Source organism: Lygodium microphyllum, chromosome 6 (genome assembly GCF_053477565.2).
Source record: "Lygodium microphyllum isolate KBCC chromosome 6, Lygodium_microphyllum_v1.1.10, whole genome shotgun sequence".
Classification (NCBI taxonomy): Eukaryota; Viridiplantae; Streptophyta; class Polypodiopsida; order Schizaeales; family Lygodiaceae; genus Lygodium; species Lygodium microphyllum.
Window position 1 is genome coordinate 41,514,952 of NC_141140.1, and position 21,299 is coordinate 41,536,250.

General features: G+C 39.9%; 1 pseudogene; it reads left to right on the forward strand.

Moving 5' to 3' along the window:
* The first annotated feature begins 7,381 nt into the window (after positions 1-7,381).
* Positions 7,382-11,789, forward strand: LOC148034496 (protein transport protein SEC23 E pseudogene; annotated as a pseudogene).
* The last annotated feature ends 9,510 nt before the right edge of the window (positions 11,790-21,299 follow it).

The window sequence follows — 21,299 nt, forward strand, 5'->3', positions numbered from 1 at the left end:
GTCTTCAAGTTATGACAAATCCAAAGGTTTGACCACATGTCCCAAACTTATGGGAAATTCCCATATTCCCCAATATAGTGTTAATAGAAGACATAGAAGAATACTCCTATAAAGAAATAGAAAATGAAGAATAATACTAATAGAGATGAAGCCTGTTAGTTTATTTCAGCATTATGAAAAGATAAAACTCTAATAGACAAAAATGTGTATAAATTAATACCTTTCTCTATGCTGCTCAGATTACCAATCTAATGCTTCCATTGGCTCCCAAAGGGGGGTAAAATACTAGGACACCTGGCCAGAATTCAGCCAGATCACTCCTTCTTTATTTCCCACTTTGGAGTGTTGTTCACTGCTTGAGAATAGCGATCGCGCGTCGCGTGATTTTGCCAATCTCTCTTTTTACATAAAATCCTCTCAAATTAGCTGAAAGCTACATGCTTTCTTTTACATGTTATCATAATCTAGAAGTTGTTTACAATTTTATGGATTTTTATAAGAGATATCTAAAATATCATAAATTGACTAAACTTGTCCAAAAATCTAATATTTTAAACCATGGACACTAACACTAATGTCTAAAATGGCATTGACTCTCTAAATGAATAAGAAAGTAACACTCTAGATTTTTTGCATGATTTTTTTACACGATGGTTTACAGTTTTATGGATTTTTATAAGAGATATCTAAAATATCATAAATTGAATAAACTTGTCCAGAAATCTAATATTTTAAACCATGGACACTAACACTAATGCCTAAAATGGCATTGATGGTTCTTTATGATTTATTGACCTTATTCTGTTTCCTAGAGATATTTCCTTCTTTTTTTAATTATTTTTTTAAATTATTATGGATGAAATTTCTGGATCTGAATCACTTTCTGAACTACCCTCCTCAATTTTATCTTCTTCTTCTGTACTATCACTTTCCTCTTCTTCTTCCTCGCTAGTATCCTCATTCACTAATTCCTTTCTCGAGGCCATATCAAACTTCTTTGCTACTCCTCTACGGTCATAAATTGTCAATATTCCTTTCCCCCAGTCTTGTATTGCTCCTGCTTTCCTAAGCCAGGGTCTACCCAAAATAAGCGGAAATGCTTCTAACCCTGCTGGCATAACATGACAAGTAATTTTCATGGCAACTCCATAAACCTTGATCTCAAGATTTCGAATTATTCCTATGCATTTCACTTTGGCATGATTTGCAAGCCTAATTCTAAAACCAGATCCTAGCACTATTCGAAGTCCAAATTGTTCTACACATGCTTGGGTAATCACACTAACTTGTGCTCCTCCATCTACATATGCCTCTCCTATATTTTGGTTTTTGTACCAAGCATCTACTATAGGACAAATATCCGGTAACTCCTCTACACTTAAAACTCTTACAGTACCTTTTTTCCTTTCTCTCCCTTTCGGATTTACTAATTTCTTCCATTGTCCTCTCATTCTAGGGCACAACTCCATCAGAGCTGAGCAAAAGATATATCAACTTTCCTACCCATCATATCTTTCTTTAGATCATAGTCATTTTCTCCTTCTCCCAAAGGAATATCAGTAGTATGATAATGTTTTCTAGGTGCTCTCATTTTATTTTCTTCTTTTCTCTCTTTCTTTTCTCCTCTCTTTGTTTTTCTCCCTCTTAGCTCACCAGCCTTACTACTTTCAAGTTCATCTCTCTCAGCATCTCTTCTTCTTTTAATTGCAGGCATAACATCAACAGTTTTATTTTCTTCTTCTTTTTTATTTTCTAAAAGAATACAATTTATGGCACTTTTTCCTTTCTCTTCCTCCTTTAACTTAGATTCTTGAGAAGTAGAATCATTTTTTATTTCTATCCCAAAATCATTCTGTCTGTTCGGTAAATTTTGAGGTAAAGGATACATATCCCCCCTTCCCCTAGGTGGATATGGACAGTTTGTACTTATATGACCTATCTCTCCACATGAATAACAAGTTACCATTGGTCTACGAAAATATCCTCTACCATTTTCTCCTCTTCCCCCTCTCAAATTTTCTTGATTTGGTTGTCCTATTAGTCCTCCATTACCTCTTCCTAAGGGTCAACCTCTCAATGCTCCTAGCCTCATGTTTTGCATTTGTCCAGATAATTGATCTTCAACTTCTGGTGCTAATTGAGTATTTTGTCTAGCTAAAACTTGATAATTTTGTTCCTCCCTTTGCCAAGTTTGGTCTCTATTTTCTATAGGTGTTCTAAATGACTCTCTTTTTTTAAATTTCTCAAATTTTCTCTCTTTTTCTATAGAAATCATTACAACTTCATCAAAAGTAATAGGTTCTTTAATTTCCAATTTTGTCCTCACATCTCCTTGTAATTTTTCAATGAAATTTTTAATTTTTAACATTTTCGGGGCTCTCTCTCCTGGGCCTAAAGATACATTCCAACAATCCCAAAGTCTTGTGAAGTCTCAGTTTCTTTAAAACGGTCAAGAAACGCTTGTTTAGTTGCTTCATATTCCTTCACGACCCTGGAACTCTCCCAACCACCTTACCCTCTCAACCAGAGGTTCCTAACTTTGTGATGAGCATCCCAAATGGTGCGTGCGAGAAACGTGCATACTCAATGACAGGTGCTCCCTCATGTGCGTGTGCATCTAAGATTTACTGCATATAGTTGCAATGGACCTCATGCCATGCTAGTGCTCAATGATGGTGCAAAATGTGCTTAATCCCAACCCATGGCATGGAAATAATTGATAAGGACAGGAGACGACCCCCGAGTGCAGTGCATCAATAAGTGCAACGTGAAGTGGTCGTGAACCCATTTTCCCCTGTGATGTGCAAGAGTCGCAACAAAAATACATACCTAGCTCCTCAAAGTTCGGTAGCTAATAACAAACTCCAACTTTATCCTATTCAAAAAATACCAAACTCGACTAAGGCTATCAAGTTTCCTACTCAAAAAATCAAACAAAAAGACAGAAATAAATCATAAGCTAGACAAATGCAATAAATCGAATTACAAAACAACAAAAAAAATTGTCACACAACAACTAAACTAGCAAAAATAAAACCTAACTACAATTTGACTAGGGGATTTCAGTTTTCTGAAAAATGCTTGACAACGAGACAAGAAACACTTTGGACATAGGATAGCTACTCCCTCGTCCCCATGCATAGCATATTAGACTTTAGATATTGTAGATCCAGTCCGTAGGTAGGTGCAGACTTTACATATATTAATTCTGTTTAGTTACAAGAGAAGAAATCCCTTCTCAAACAATTTAAGAGAGAAAAAAAGAATGATAACAAAAACAAATTGTTTGTCGTAACATAGACCAAATGAAAAACAATGAAGTCCATGATGTTCAAGATTGGCGTATCTTAATCAGCATGTCCCATGTCCTTGCTCTCAATGTAAGGTGAAAATTAGACAAAAATGACGATTGCCTATGGAATACGCACGACTCTTTGGCGAGTTTCAATCAGAGATCATTGATCAGCCGATCTCAGATTTTGAGCAAATAGTAAGAATAGTGTATATCAATCATGCATTGTATTTGCAAACTAATTGAATATCATATGCAAAAACATTGGATGTGGCCGTAAAATTTATTACAAGGAGATGACGTCTCATCCCAAGGAGGAGAGCACCCTTTGCGGCCAATTAGAAGAGTATGTGGGTATGCGATGAATGGAGTGTCTAAGCTAATCCACCACTTGGAAGGTACTACCCAATCTATACCATCAATACTAGAGGAGATAGGCGGCCTTCCATACTTTCCTACAATCTTGGAGCTTGAGATGGAGGCAACGATTGATGCATTGATGCCCATGGATGTTGAGACATCTGATTCGCTTAGAGAGAAAGCATCCATACCATTATATGATGGGTGCCGAGAACCTTGCCTGAAGATGCTTCTTGGACTCCTAAGTGTGCAAGCAAAATACGGGTGGAGCAATACGAGTGTGACTAAGTTATTTAGGTACCTTCTACATACTCTTCGTTGATTTCTTTTCAGCACCATCATAAAAAACCATTATGCTTTTTCAAGGTGTTTTATGATTTTTTTTCAGGTTACTAAAGTATCATATATTACCACTTACAAATACCATACCAAAGTCTCGTGATGATGTGCAACATGTTTTATAAAAGCTTGGCATGGACTACAAACAGCATCCATGCATGTATCAATGATTGCGTACTGTTTTGAGGAGAATACGAGACTATGGAGACATATCCAAAGTGTGGTGCTCACAAGTATCAATAGGACTTGCAAGGGCAAACCATCCCTCAAAATTTTTTTTGAAACTTTTCGCTTATCACCTATATACATCACATGTTTCGTACATCCAACATGGCAAGCTTGACAACCTGGCATGCGCAGAATAGATCCACAGATGGAGTCCAACGAATATTGGTGGATTTACACATATGGAGCCACATTGACTCTATCTTTGTAGGCTTTGTGCGAGAGCCAAGGAATCTTTGACTCGGTCTTGCTATGGATAGTGTGAACCCATCCTTAGCTTTCTCTCGTTCCCGGTTTTTGCTACAAAGTCAAAAATATGGACGTATATCTTCATCCATTAGTCGATGATCTTAAGATTTTTTGGGAGGAGAGGGTCATCATGGAAGATATGAGCAAGCGCGATAGTCGACGGTCGGCCAATATTTGAGCCATTCTCATGTGGACCATGCATGACTTTCCAGGATTTGTGGAGTGCGTAGGGTTCCGTTCTTGTTGGTAATATCTATCATAGCTCGTTTTAGTTTGTATTTATTGGATAGAGGTGTTAGGACATGTCTAGTTATCTCAGGTTATCATGCATGCTCATTGTGTGGGCCACAGTTAGACTCTCAAAGGTCACAAACCATGAAGAAGATTGTATATCAACAAGGACACACCGCTTTCTTGCCGAAGGGTCATGAACTGAGGAAAGTTGTTCTTGGACAACCTCTAGCACGAATGAACACCCAAAGGTGGTATGAGAAAAAAAATGATCCACACAAAGTCACATCCAAATGAAACATGACGGTTCTTAGTTTTCTACAAGTTGCCATATTGGACCCACTGAAAGATCAAACACTTGTTGGATCCCATGCATATTTTTAAGAATGTGGGCAACTTACTATGGGACCACATCACAAGAAAGAGAGACACTGCAAGGGCACGAATGGATTTGAAGGAGGTAGGAAAGATGGAGGTGCTTTGGTCATAGTCGTGTGCTGATGGTCGTTTGCAGCTACCTCATGCTCATTGGGTTTTGTCCACTTAAGAAGAGCACCTTGTGAAGCAAATTATCAAGTCTATCGGCACTCCGATGGGTATGATGCATTCTCTTAGGTCCGCATTTTCTAAAGACGATGAATTATTAGGGCTAAAATCCCATGATTGGCATAAGATATGTCAATTTTGTACTACGAATGGATTGTAAGTGGCCTGCATATTTTTCTATTTGGAGTGTAGTCCTTCGTAATGCTTCTTCATTTGTGGTAGTTTATACTACTGATTGCAATCGTAAGATGACTTACTCCAGAAATACGTGGGACGATATACCGGTTGTTAAATTTAGTACGATGGATCTCACATAAGGAGATCAAGAGATCCTCTATTGAATCCACAAGGTGGAAAGCAATGGAGACGGTCTATCTCTTTGAGAAATGCCTACCCACTAGCATGCTCACGATACAAACCCACCTTCTGATGCACCTTGTAGATGAAGTTAAGATTGCTCGACATGTCCATATGCAATGGATGTTCTTCTTGAAGCGCTTCATGAAAACCCTGAAAGGCTTTGTGCAACAACGAACTCGACCAGAAGGTAGCATGGCTAAAGGTTGGTTGGTATCTGAGGCATCAGTGCATATTTCACAGTGGCTTTGTGCAACAACGAACTTGGCTAGAAGGTAGCATGGCTAAAGGTTGGTTGGTGTCTGAGGCATCAGTGCATATTTCACAGTGGCTACCAACAGTGGATTCACACAATAGTATGATATGGGCTCAAGGTCGATGATAGACTGACCAGAGATGTGGTGGTTGGAAATGGGGTGGAAAAAAGAATGGATGCTGCAATGGACAAGAAAGTGAATCGTTTTTTAATGTTGCAGCATGCCTCCATGGAGACGTGGCTTGCTATGTACGAGCAAGCCAAGAAAGATCAGGAAGAAGCATGATCTAAATTTTGACATAGTACATGCCATCAACCAATTCGATATCCCAAGGGCATGGAGGAGATGCCATGGTTTATGTCCATGCGATGGGTACATGCAGCTTTGACCACAACGTCTCGTGAAGGGGGGGAGGTCTTAACTGAGAAGTGTGAATTCTCAAAGGGATGTGGTCCAAAGGTGACGATGTATTTAGGGTTTTTCTTATCTAGATTTTATATGCGACAAGTGTTTCAAATGTACATTACAAAATATATAGTGCGACGTGGTCATCTAGACAACATTTTTGCATAGAGCATATCGACAAAATGCGCTCCACAACATATTGTAGTATCATGGCAAAGTTCAAGTAAGAGAGCCAACAACTTACAATGGATCCAAACACCTTCATAGATGAGATGGAGTATTTTGGAAACTTGCAAAGTATTATCAGGTGGATTACCGTAGCTTCTCCATGATCCTATTCTATGTGCAATGGTTCAAAGTGGTTCAAAGTGATCCTATTCCATCTAGATTTCTCAAAATAGATTCCAAAAACAGATGGATGAATTTGCACGACACATTTGTATCGCTGGCCCATTGTAAACAGGTGCATGAACTCATGTTTTTTTTAATATGTTACAAAAGTTAAATCTCTGTTGTACTTGATTTTGAATAGGTAATTTTGTATCCAAACCCTTGACAAACTCAATGGTGGTATGTTGTACCTTTAGCTCCTTGAAGTGCAATAGTATCTGATCAAAGCAATGTTCCCAAGCGTAGATGAGGATAGTATGCAAATAGAGGGGTTGATATTGCAAGGGGTGGAGGCCATTGAAAGCTTGGAGCATTTAGAGGAGCCAAAATCGGGTAACAATGATGGAAATACAAGATTCTAAGAACTCTTTGAGAATGAGGTTGATACATCTTTCTGTGGTGACTTTTCTATGGGCCTTCCAGTGTATGTGGAGTTGTGTTAGGAGATTGACATGGGACCATAGGGTACTTTATACTTGGAGCATCCACCTACTCAATTTGTTGATGAATTGATTATAAGAGTAAATAAGATATGTGTTTTATGTAAGATAATTTTTTGAGAATTTATATTATCATGCTTTGCTTATGTAATATCAATTTTTGTCTGTACATGTGACCTTTGTGGATATTTGGATCTGCATGGTGAGTCGAGGGATGAGCGACGAGGAGCTATAGAAGATCTTCACACATATGTCTCTAGATCAAATGGCTCAATTCAAAGATATGGCGGATGAGGAGCTGTCTCGGACAACATCAGGCCATTCTGTTAGATCTTCTTTGGTGTGCTGTGATGCTTCAGTTTCTAGTAGATGAGGTCAGTGCTCCAGAATTAGACCGGATGGAGGGAGTGGTTCTAGGGGATGCTGTGGAGACATGGATCCAGTGAGCTCGTAGTTGGCTCGGGATATAGGTGCTACTCCTCGCTCTCGTGCAGGTTGGAGAGAGCGTGGCTCAAGTGATTGTTGTGAAGGTACCGACGAAGTGTCTCCGTGTTATCATTCTGCTAGAGTTACATCACCTATGGGATTTGTCACACATGTGGGGACGTCTACTCTAGTCACTCTAGCTTTTGCTCCCAGCTTTTGCTCAGTTGTCTGCAAGTGGCACCCTTATAGCACCCATAGGGGTGCCACCTGCAGATTTCTCCCAGCTTTTGTTCACTGGTCCATAAGTGGCATCCCTATAGCGCCCATAGGGTTGCCATCTGCGGACGACTGAGTAAAAGCTAAAGTGATTGGAGTAGATGTCCGCATAGATGTGACAAATCCCATAGATGGTGCATCACTATGAGATGGAGACACTGCATTGGTAACCCCACAGCAACCACGAGTCACGCTCTCTTGAACGTTCACGAGAGTGAGAAGTAGCACGTGTATCACAAGACGACCCTAGGCTCACTATATCCACGTCTTCGGAGCATCCCCCAGAACCACTCCCTCCATCCGACCCAAGTCTAGAGCGTTGACCTCGTCTATTGAAAAGTGAAACATCATAGCATACCAAAATAGATCTAATAGAACAACCTGATGGTGTTTGAGACATAGCTCCTGGTCCGCCATATCTCTAAAATGAGCCACCTGATCTAGAGACATATGTGTGAAGATCTCGTGTAGCTCCTTGTCACTCATCCCTCAACTCATCCTACAGATCCAAATATCCACAAAGGTCACCTGCACAGACAAAAATTGATGTTAGCATAATCAATATAAATCAAGCAAAGAATAGTAATATAAATCTTCAAAAAAAGATCTTACTTAAAACACATATCTTATCTATCCTTATAAGAAATTTGTCAACAAATTAAGTAGGTGGATAGTCCAAGTATGAAGTACCCTATGGTCCCATGTCAATCTCCTGACACAACTCCGCATACACTCAAAACTCAATAGATAAGTCATCACAAAAGAATGAGTCGACCTTGTTTTCAAAGAGTTCTTGGACTCTTGTATTTTCATGATTGTTGCCCAATTCTGGCTCCTCTACATGCTCCAAAATTTTGATGGCCTCTACCCCTTGCAATATCAACCCCTCTATTTGCATATTGTTCTTATCTAAGTTGGGAACATTGCTTTGATCATATAGACTTACACTTAAGGGAGCTGAAGGTATAGCATATCACCATCAAGGTTGTCGTGGGGTTTGGATAGAAAACTACATATTCAAAATCAAGTACAAGAGAGATTTAACTTTTGTGATATATAATATGTCGTAATAAAATTTAAAAAAACATGAGTTCATGCACATGTTCACAATGGGCCAGTAATACAAACATGTCACGGAAATCTGTCCATCTTTCTTTGGAATCTATTTTGATAAATCTAGATGGACCTCGTTGAACTGTTGCCCCAGCTCCTTCAAGTACCACTTTGAACCACTGTAAATTGAATAGGATCATGGAGAAGCTAAAGTAATCTATCGTGATAATACCTTGCAAGTTTCCAAAATACTCCATCTTATCTATAACGGTGTTTGGATCCCTTGCTCCTCGTCGGCTCTCTTGCTTAAACTTTTCCATGATACCACAATCTATTGTGGAGCGCATTTTGTCGATACACTCCATGCGAAAATGCCATCCATGTGACCAGCCGCACTGTATATTTTGTACAATACATTGAAATAGTCAATTAGTTGTTACATATAAAATCTAGATACGAAAAATCCTAAACACGTGGTCACCTTTCGACTACATCTCCTTGAGAATTCCCACTTCTCAGTAGTTGAGACCTTTGCCTCTTTGCGAAATGTTGTGCTCAAAGATCCATGCAACCATCGCAGTCATAAATTGTGGCATCTTCTCCATAACCTCGTGATATCAAATTGGTTGATGGTGCATACTATGTCAAAATTCAGATCATGATTCTTTCCAATCTCTCCTGGCTTGCTCCTACCTAGCGAGCCACATCTCCATGGGAGACATGGTGCAACATACAAAAATGATTCACTTTCTCCTCCATTACAACATCCATTCTTTTTCCACTACATCTTTGGTCAATCTATCATCGTCCTTCAGTAAAAGCATAACATACTATTGTCTGAATCCACCATTGATAGCCACTGTGAAATATGTACTAATGCCTCAGACACCAACCAACCTTCACCCATTCTACTTCTGGCCGAGCTCGTTGTTGTACAAAGCCTTTCAGGGTTTTCATGAAGCGCTCCAAGAAGAACATCCATCTCATATGGACAGGTTGAGCAATCTCCACTTCATCCACAAGATGCACCAGAAATTGGGTTTGTATTGTGAGCATGCTAGTTGGCAAGTACTTCTCAAAGAGACAAACCATCTCCACTTCTCCCCGTTGTCAGAGGGATTTTTGTCGAAAGGTCGAATCCACAGGGGATTAGAGGTAGAAGGAAGTAGAGATAGGAGATGAAAAAGTAAAAAGAGAATAGACAAGAGGTAAACACGACAAAGACAAAGCACAATGAATTGAATCAATATGTATTGAAAAAACCTGGAATCCTTGCATTACTCAAAAGTAATATCTAGGCATTACATCTCCTGGACCTTCTTTGTAGAACAAAATATGCATCAAAATTATAGCTTGTTCTCTGTTGCTCAGATCCCAAATCTTATGGATCCCTTGGCTCTGAAAGGGGGGTAAAACCTCATGTAACCTGGTCACGGTGTCGTATTGATGCGCATTCGAGGTGTGAAATTCACCCAAAGTTGTGTGTGGGATTTGATACTTTGTATATATCTAGTTGTTGTGTTTATACTTTTGTTCTGCGTGGAAGAGGGTTTGGAGCAAGAGGAACTTATCAATAATGCTCTAGTTGGCATGTTTTGCCAAGTGGTCAGTCAACCTAGATGAGGAGGTTTTGATCAACAGTTCATAGGAGTTTTGCATTATGCTCAATGGAGAATTAGGGTGATAAGTATGAGTATCTGTGGGAATCCCAAGACTTCTTTGAGAAGATGAAGAGGGGCAAGTGGTTGCAGAAGAACTTGCTCGCCGACTTGGTCGAGAGAAATGCTGGAGTGTAAACTGACCAGCCAAGAGCGACGGATCCAAGTGCAAGAATGCACTTGAGGTGTTGCAAATTCATGGAAAAGAAGCCTTGAGAATAATGATTGACACTGTTGAACTTTTTCCAATTCGTGGACTGTTTCGGTTTAGTGACTTTGACAAAGAAATAGACAACTATTACCATATACACCTTGGAGATGAGCTGAGTGTCTCTACAGGGTGGAGCAATCTTGATCTATACTATCGGCTCATGATATAGATGGGGGGTGGCAATGAAAGTGAACAAGGCATTCTTTATATCGTGTGTTGTAGTTTCTCAGTTTTCACAAGCGAGAACAGGTTGTGCAGGGGGGAGCTAACTTTAGTGACTGGAGTACCTAGTTCAGGCAAGAGTGAATGGATAGATGCATTGCTTTGTAACCTTAATGTTTGAAAGGGCTGGAAGGAAGCTTTTCTGGGGAGAAAAGCCAATTGAGGAGCTGCTTTGTTGGATGGAAATGGCGTGTTGAAGGCTTTTTGGTGCCTGGAGAAAGGGGAATGTTGTCGTCGTTTTTGGTATCACAGGCCTGGCCGTCATCTGCATTGTGGCCTGCATAACAGATTTGCTTCACAGCGAAAGTTCCTCACACATTATCAAGATCCAGATGGCAAGAGGTGCGGACGTGTGACAACTCTTACAAGGTGTTGGGTGGATGGTTCAGCAATTACAGAGGACTTGATAATGGGCTTTGATCAGGAGACAGCTGCTGTAGTTTTGGCTCGTTTAGCATCACACAAAAATGGAGACAGAGGAAGAATTTGATGCAACTCAATGGTTAGATCGTTCACTTATTCGGATCTCTTCTAGATTTGGTATTCAACAATAGCCCTGATGAGACAGCTTACTTCCGGATGCTTCTGAACAGAGAGAGTGTAACAAATTCTGTAGTGATGATTCAGCCATCATTGATTACTTATGCCCTCAATGCTCCACCAGAGCCAGCCCTCCTTGATGTTCCAGCAATAGCAGCAAACAGGATACTTCTATTGGATGCGTATTTCAGTGTAGTGGTCTTCCATGGAACAACGATAGCACAGCGGCGCAATGCAGGCTATCATAAACAGCCTAAGTACCAGGCTCTTGCAGAACAGGGTATTTTTACATGCCTTTCCCTCTGGTGCTGATTATTCAAGGGAAACTGTCATCCACACGCTTCTTGTTGGAAGGAAGCATTCAGCCACTTAAATGTTGTTTGAACTAAAACATTTAACTTATTATACAATTAAAATCTGGCATGATGAGCCCACTCCAGCTAATAGCCATTAATCTGTCTGTTTCTTCGACATTCTGCAAAGATTTACAAGCCCATTAACCAGAAAAGTTTCAGAACCAAGTACAGGGAAGGTCCAACGAAATTATTGCAACTAAGTGGAATCACAAACAGTCCTCAGCAATGACAGAAATCGTTTGGATGAATCAATCCCAAACCTTATGATCTCTTTTACAAGCACATGAAGAAGTGATCAATTAGCTTAAGGTTCTCAAACAGCGACAGAAATTGACATGCTAGTCTATCTTTGGAGGTTGAAGAGTAAAGATACAAGTTAGTCATGAGATGAAGCAGAAATATATTATTCAGAACTTCTTTGCTGAATCAGCCACATTCTCTCTTGAAAGCAACGGCCAATAACAGAGTTCTACCACAAGAGACTGCATAGAAGGTTAAGGGCATGTTTATTACATTTGAAGGACTGAATACAAGTGTTCTTCTACACGTGAAGAATGGATTCAGAATTCTCAAAAACTACGTGAGCCTTCTAAAGAGTTGTTGGAATGCAAATATGATCCTTTGTGAAGGCTGTCACTATTGACCTTCTATCCTGAAATTAGTTAAGGACCTCTATGGTTGTGACTTTGCTTTCGAAACCCTTTGACAATGGATCTCCTTGATCACTTCCTCTTCCTCTTCCAATTCAAACTACAATTTTCAGCCTATTGACAACGATCGCATTGCTTTTTTATGAAAATCCCATAACTAGCTGAAAAAGTAACTTGCTCTTTGCATGTTGTCCTACTCTAGAAGTTTTTCTAACTTTTCCAAAATCTTACAGTAAATAATATCAAAAATCGGCTAAAATTATCCAAAAATCTAGTATTTTTGGATAATCCATGTAACTCACACTAGTTTTAATGACTCAGATCCCATTGACTTTCTAGATCAATAAAGAAGTTAGATGATAATGCATTTCATGCTTTTTCACACTGTGTCTGCATAATATCACGACATCCACCCCCTCTGAACTTGCATATCCTCCGATATGTGCCAAAATCCTAGTTGTGATTGGATTCTAAGTCCTCCTCATTCTCTGCAACCATATCCTTTGCTTCTTCATATTTCATATCTTCCTGGCTAGCCCCTGTATCATGGCGACTATTTTCTTCCAATTCTGGCAACTCATAGGCAGTAGATTCCCGCCTCTTGAATAATTTGATCTTTTCCCCTCCTACCAGAATTTTTATGGTTGTCCCATCTAGCTCATTTAATGCATAAGTAGCATTATCAAATACCTCTCTTACCACATAGGGTCCAAACCATCTTTTGGAAACCAATACCCAATCCCCATCTTGTATGGTTCTTAGTCTCAATCTATGTCTTTTGTAAAATTGTTTCTTGTTTTGTATCCTTGTTGTGCTTAACTTTGCAATTGTTGTCTCTATGTACTTTCTTTCCAACTATCTAATGCGTAACGCCAATAACTCCTCTCGATTCAACTCCTCCTCCCAAGGTAGCACACTCCATATGACTGTCATCTCTTCTATTGGCATGATAGGTTTTTGACCATACATTAATTCTGCAGGCATATATCCTCTAACGGCACTATGAGTTGTTCTGTCAGCCCACAAAGCATAAGGGAAAAATTGTGGCCACTCATTTACCTTCTCTCCACATGCTTCTGCCAATGCCTTCACAATAGGGGAATGAGCTCTTTCACTTTTTCCATTTCTTTCAGGGTTATAGGCTGAAGTTAAAGCAAGCTTTATCCCCAACCATGCAAAGAAATCATGAGCTTCTTCTGCATCCAGCTCACCCCTATCTGCAATAATTTTCCCACACAACCATACCAATAAAAGATCTCTTCTAAGAGAAAAGTACACATGGAATTTGTTGTCTTAGTACGTAGAGCTCTCCCTTCTACTTGATTAGTCAAGTCTTCATAGGAAAGCATAAGATACCTCATTTGCCAAAGACTTGTAGGCATATGTGGGCTGCAATCCATCCCGATGTCTCACAGATGAATACATTTGATATGTCATATATGTTTCCACAAAGTGGGAAACATCCTTATACATACCCTACCACCAATATCTTTCTTTGATCTTTGCAAAAGTACCCCAAACACCTCTACGACCAGCCCATAAGGTTTCATGAAATTCTTCCATAACATTTACTTGTGAATCTTTGTCACCCAAAACTCGCAATGGCATACCATGTTTCTTTTTAGCATGTTTCCATAAGTATCCATATTTTAAGAAAAATCCATAGGCTTTCCTCTTAATCTTTTTAAACTCCTCATCTAACCATTCATCTCTCTTTGTTAATGTACTGAGGTATTGACCAATTCTCAGCCACTCTCCTGCATATTTGTATTCCAGAAACACTTCTACACAAGATGCAAAACATCTAAAGTGTCTTCGCTTTGTTGTCCAAGCTTTTGTTAATGCTGTAGCAACACCTTGCATTGCTAAATTCACTCTTGCAACATCATTTTCAGCCGCAAGAAAGCCATCTTCTTCCTCCTCATCCATCATCCCATCTTCATTCTCACAGCGTGCTCTAGATAACATGTTTGCCACCCACTGGTTATCTCTTCCAGCAATATGCTAAAATTTAGGGTTCAAAGATTTAATGTATGCAATCCACCAAATCATAGCAATGTCTGGGTAGCACAACTAGTAATCATACCCAATATTGGTAAACAATCGGTCTCAATGACTACGTGAGCACCCATAAAATATTCCTTATCACATTTAAGGGTTGTCACAATTCCCCATAATTCTCTTTTAACTTGTGGGATACCTTCTCTATCGCTTAGTCAATACATTAGCACCAAAGCGTATTGCATATATTTTTCCTTCCTCATCATCTTGCCCAATTTCCCATCCAATCACGATTGGGCTTGTATCAACAGTACTAATGATAGGCTTTCCATGTGAATAGTCAACCTTTCTCAATGTAGGAGTAGATTTTAAGAGATGCTTCAATTTCTTCATTGCTTTCTGATGCTTCCTTTCCCAATGAAATTTTTGACCTTTCCTCAGAAGCTGAAATCCAAACTTGAACGAGGGATGATAGATATTACCAACAAGAATGGAAGACTACTTACTTGAGCACTCCCCAAATCCCACAAAGTCATACATGGTCCACATGAGAATGGCTTGAATATTGACAGACTGTCAACCATTGCGCTTGCTCATATCTTCCACAACGACCCCCTCCTCTCACAAAATCTTAATCTCATCGACTAATGTACAAAGATACATGTCCATATTCTTGACTTTGTAGCGGCCGGGAACGCGCAAGCTAAGGATGAGGTGTCCTTTCTTTGTAGAAAGCCATGGAGGGATGTTGTAGTTAACAAGAACTACAGGCCACACACTATAAGAAGTTGAGCGTAGACTGAATGGGTTCATGCCATCCATAGCAAAACCAAGCCAAAGATTCCTTAGCTCTCAGACAAAGCTTGGAAGAGTAAAGTCAATGTGGCTCCCTGCGCGTGAATCCACTGATATTCATTGGACTCCATCTATGGATCTATTCTATGCATGCCACATTGTCAAGCTCGCCAAGCTGGATGTATGAAACATGTGATGTATACAAGGGATAAGCAGAAAATGCCTAAGAACTTTTTGAGGGATGGTTTTCCCTTGCAAGTCCGGTCGATACCTATGAGCACCACACTTTGGACATGTCTCCATAGTCTCGTATTCTCCTCAAAACAGTATGCAATCATTGACACATGCATGGATACTATTGTAGTCCAGGCCAAGCTTTCCTAAAACATGTCGTGTATCATCAGGAGACGACTCATGCATGGTATTTGCAAGTGGTAATATATCGTACTTTCATAACCTGAAAAAAAATCATAAAACACTTGGAAAAGGCACAATTGTTTTTTATGATGGTTATGGGACCTAAAATGGGCCGACACTGGCTATGGCACTAGCCCGGACCTCATGCTCATGAAAGACAAACACAACCTCACGGCCTCGCGGACAAGGAGAGTCAATCTGCTGCTAAAGGACAAACTTCCCTAAAGCCTAATCTATGCGTTTAAAGTTTTATAGTTTTGTAGTCCAACATTTCCCTTCCTATAAGCTCCACAGAGGGAGAACCCATACACATTGGCAATAAATACCACGATAATCACATACATGGGAGCAACCTCTCGTTAGAAACACAGTGGCCCCACTAGAGCTCTCCTACATCATAGGGATTAGCCCCTTCATGCATTGCTCAACATATAAAACAAACCAAAAAACTCCACTCTTCATTTCGAACCCAGGAGATATACCATGTGTCCTTACCAAACAATCCCCTAAGAAACGAACGTCTATCCTACGGCTTAGGATGCCTTTCCACACTCAACGTAGTCATTGTCATTGAAAACATGTGCTATGCATCCAGGTTTTATATTCTGATACCATGATCAATCATGCACATGCAAAGTGATTGGTTCTAAAGTGCTCAAACATCGTTTTAAATAAAAAACATGCTTATGCACAACCAGGCTTTTAATTGCTTATTCACTAACCCGTTGCAGCGATGCAAGGATAGCACCGAGACGACACTCGTGCTACTATCCTCTTAATTAAAATAGCACGGACTCTATGACATGATGTGCATAAAAAAATCAACAACAATTAGCACGCAAATCACACCATTTAAACGTCCCAACCCCCTACGTTTAGGTATTGCTTTCGTTGCATAGGTGTAGATGTTCATTTTGTCATATTTTAATGTAGAAAAAGCACTAAATCACAAACTTTGACAAGGAGATAGGGAAAATTGAGGCCAAACCTCATGCTCTGCCACTACCACACATCCATAAACAATTATTATATTTTTTCTTATTTTTCCAAGACATATTTCTATTTTTTCCCTTATTTTTCCTATTTTCTTGATTTATTTGGCAATAAAATATGCTATTTTCTAGTTTTTCTTGTTCCAATCACTTTAGCATACTAGCATTCAATTTATCTTCCATGTTCCCTCCATGGAAACACTTTTTGTCCACCCGAAACGAAAAAACTATCATTTTGCCACTTAAAAACTGCATTTTGGGTTTACGAGAATTAAGTAAAGCATGTAAATCATTGCAAAATCAAGATTTTCTGATAAAATGTCATTACTCATAATGCAAACAGCACGCACAAATTTTCATCCAATAAGAACAGAATTATCATCATAAACTATAAAAAATCCTTCATTTTCTTCATAAAAATGGTCATACCGTGTTTTTACGTAACTCGAGACGCCTTGAATGATTGCATAATCAGAAAACGGAGCCTCCATTGCTCTCAATCCAATGATGTACTTCAATCTTCAAAATCTCCATCAATCTTTATCATCACTTTCTTCATTCTCCTTCCCCAATTCCTCCTTCAAGAGGGTACACATGAATAGCCCATAGAGAAGAGAGAGAGGGAGGTGAGAGAAAGACTAGAATCTATTCTCTTCATCCACACAGCCATTCCACACGTGAAGGGCGATGATAAGATCAGCAAAGAGAGAGAAGTCAAGCCCCATTGTCGGTTCTATGGGGTCTTCACAGCCTGACATTCATCATGTGGAGAGAGGAGGCACAATTTTTGCTGCGTGCTGTTGCCATGCCTTCTTCATGCCTACATCACTTTTTTTCATCCTAATTGCATGAAAAATTTAAGGGGGGGTCCAAGGTCCCAAATGGCACCCCCCTTTGGGCTAAAGTTTGGCCACCTTTTCATATATTGGCCCTTTGTTGGCCTCTTCCTCGTCCAGGCTCCGATTCGAGCTTTGAAAAATCCTAGGTGTCCGGCTTGGCATCCTGCACTCACTGGCAACTCCTGACATCCCGCACGGTAGTCTGAAAAATTATCAAAAATCCACAAGTGTCACTCGCGCACCTTTTAAAAGCTGTCTTTCACTTGGTGCTTAAAATTTTCCTAGCTACAGCCGCCACCTTCGATGTTAAATATTTTTCCCCTAAATTCCAATTTTTTTGGCAAATTTTAGGCATATCCCGGGCTCAAAACTCCGCTCTCATTGGCAACCACGGGATAGGGCAACTCAACCCGTCGAATCCCACAAAAGATCTGCATAAAACAACCAAAGGAAGCATCAAGCTGATACAAAATAGACACATATTAAAACACAATAGAATACTCACCCTACCCCTTGACAAAACCAAGGCATGAAATCCACAAGGACTAGGCCTAGCATAATCTGATAGAAGGTCCGAAGCTAGTCACTAACCGACTACTCCAACACGGCCAAACTAAAAATAACTATCAAAGAGGTTGCCCTAAGTGGTGGTCTGAACTACCTACCTAACTAAGGACAACACAACCAGGAGCTCCTACTAGGTGAGGACTCCTATAGCCTGATCAAGAAGTATTTTTTTTAGCACATTTCTCCTTTTAGGTCTTTATTTTTCCATACTCGGGCATGTAAAAAGGAGGGAGCTGAGCATAGTGACCCAAGGAGAATAGGGCATCAGCCTCAGGTCTTGTCTCGGTACCGAAGAACCTACCAAGCCCTCGCAAGGCGACACTTAATCCTTTTTTGATGCTCACTTTTATTTTCGCTCCAACCTTTCTTACTTTCTTCTTTTCCAGTGAGACGCCACCCCTAGGAAGACAAGGCATTGGCCCTGGGTCTAACTCATCCCCAGGAACCTACCAGGCCTTCGCAAGGCAATGATCAATTGCTTATAAATTTTCCTTTCTTTTCTGTTCTATTTTTATAGGGGGTAGGACCCCTTTTTACACACCTTTATATATAGTTATTTTCTTTTGAGACATTTAGGATTTTTTTTCCTCTCTATCATCATTTTTTCCTTTTGGCAGGCTTCTCTAACTGCCTCACAAGTAACAAAAACTGCTAGAATAGCTGCCTAGCAGGCCAGCAGAACAGGATTACTAGGACTACCTTCTAAAACAGGTCTTTTGATACCTGGCAATGTCTTTACAGGAGACAACCACTACTCAAACCTCCCTCAGACATACCTAACCTAAACCTGGGACTTCATGCCTTGGACGCCGGTCCCCAATAAGAAAAGACAAATCGCCTACAAGTACAGAGACACATATAGCATAAAAACACGTTACTCGTAAAGGAGATATATCACCTTGATAGGGCCACGAGAAGCTTCCGCGCAACAAAGGCTCCTTCCAAGCTCTTCTTTGAACCTGTCTAGCATAGGACTAAAACAAGAAACCATTAACCGCACCCGTACTAAATAGACAACTGACCCTCTTGGCCTAATGAAATAAAGCATTAAAACCTTGCAAAACTGGCCCTCTTGGCCTAACGAGATAAAACAGAATAACACCTACACATCCCTCCCCGAAATAGTACAACTATACAATAATATGCTCCTTTCTAAGGAGGAAAAATAGGACTCACAACCCTAAACTAAATGCATAAGATTATGACCCATCCCTCCTGCATATATAGCAAGAGGCATACGCATAATATGTTGTCTAATCAACCTATGGGTCAAGGATAACAATGGTAGATTGTCTCGGCTACTCTTTGCATCACCCATATCAACCATCGCCTGCCATATATTGCATGCTTTGCTAGCATTCCCCACAAGCGATCGGGTCATGTCTCATTATTGATAGCAATATCCAAACTAGGACCATAGTTGAAGAAAAGGTCTTCTTCATAAGCAAGATTTGCCAATGAATCCACAAACTAATTCCAGTAACGTGGAATCAGCTGAAAAGACACTCTCTCAAACTCCTCAAGTAAGGTCATCACAGTTCGATGATACATACAAAGAATGGGATTCCGCATTGTATATGTCCCATCTAGTTGATTCAAGATCAATTGGGAATCCCCTTTTACTAACAATATTCGAATACCACCTTGTTTGGCAATATGCAATCCCATAATCAAGGCTTTATACTCCGCCATATTGTTAGTGAATCCTACCTCGAGATAAGCAGCTAACTTCATCGTAACTCTACGTTGGGGATCTCGAATTACTACTCCAACACTCCCTTTTTTATTAGGGCCCCTGGATGTTCCGTCAAAATATAATGTGTACGTCCACAATGGGTTTACACAGCTTGCCATCACGAACTCCTCTATTCGTAATTATGATAGTCAAAATTTAGCATGTTTAGAGGATGAACTCACAGCTCCATCCCACCTTCTTCATTAAATTCAACAGGGATACTTGTCAACATTCGTAAGCAGTGATGGCAGAAAACTTTGATCTCCCACACAAAGGTTCCGTCTTCTTGCTCAATCACTTTGTATCCTTTGCTCCACTAGATAAGTTTCCCCTGATGGTATCTCTGCTCGAGATATGGGTGCTCTAAATAAGGAATTGACTCCCCCATCAACCAGCTTTAAGCTATTTTGCATGTCTCAAATCAGCCCCAGCATGGACCTGCAATGCATTTCTCTGTATTAGCATACTTAGAAATAATAAGGTTTAATCTTATTAAGATTAACCTTATTTTTAAATTCTACTCCCTGTAGATTAGCTAGTAGAGCCATAGATCTATTTTTCCCTATCCTAACAATCTTGTAGGGGCCATCCCATCTAGGTTCCAACTTCCCTGGAAACAGCTCCCTACGCGCATCATAGTACAGAACTAATTGTCATTTTTAAAGGTATACTTCTTTTCTTTAAGGTCGTGCAACTGCTTCATCTGATGTTTAGCTATCTCCTGGTGTAATAAGCTCTGCAATTTTAGTTCATCCAGGTGGGCTATGGTCATGAAACGTTCAAGGAGTGAATCCTCGTCTCCCAAAGAATGGTTAATTTCAAACCGTATGGTTGGCAACTCGATTTTGAGGGGTAACACACACTCTTCCCCATAAACTAATTTAAATGGAGTATGGCCGGTAGCTCGCTTGAACGTTGTATTGTACGCCCATACTGCCACATACAACTTTCTTTTTCAGTCTTGTTTCTTCTCCGAGACTATTTTAGACAAGATACCCACAAGTTGGTTATTAATACTTTCGACTTATCTGTTGGCTTGTGGATTATAGGGGGTCGTTTTGTTGTGCTTGATTTTCCAAGCTTCAGTCAGACTTTTGATCACCTTATTCAAAAAGTGGGTTCTACAGTCCGACACTAGTTCCTTCGGTGGACCAAAATGGCAAATAATCTGCTCTAAAAGGAAACTTGCAGTCTCTTTTGCATTGTCCTGCCTCGTTGCCCGTGCTTCTGACCATTTTGTAAAATAATTAGTTGCTACTATAATGTACCTCTTCTGGGTAGTAGACAATGGGGTAATAGGACCCACAAAATCAATGCCCCACTTCTCAAATGGAAGGATAGCCATGATAGGCGTAAGTGGGCATTTCCTATTCTCTCTGCTGTCATATCTTTGACAGGTATCACATTTCTTAATGTACTCAAAGGAATCTTGGAAGATGAACGACAACCAATATCCAGCTCTTAAAGCTT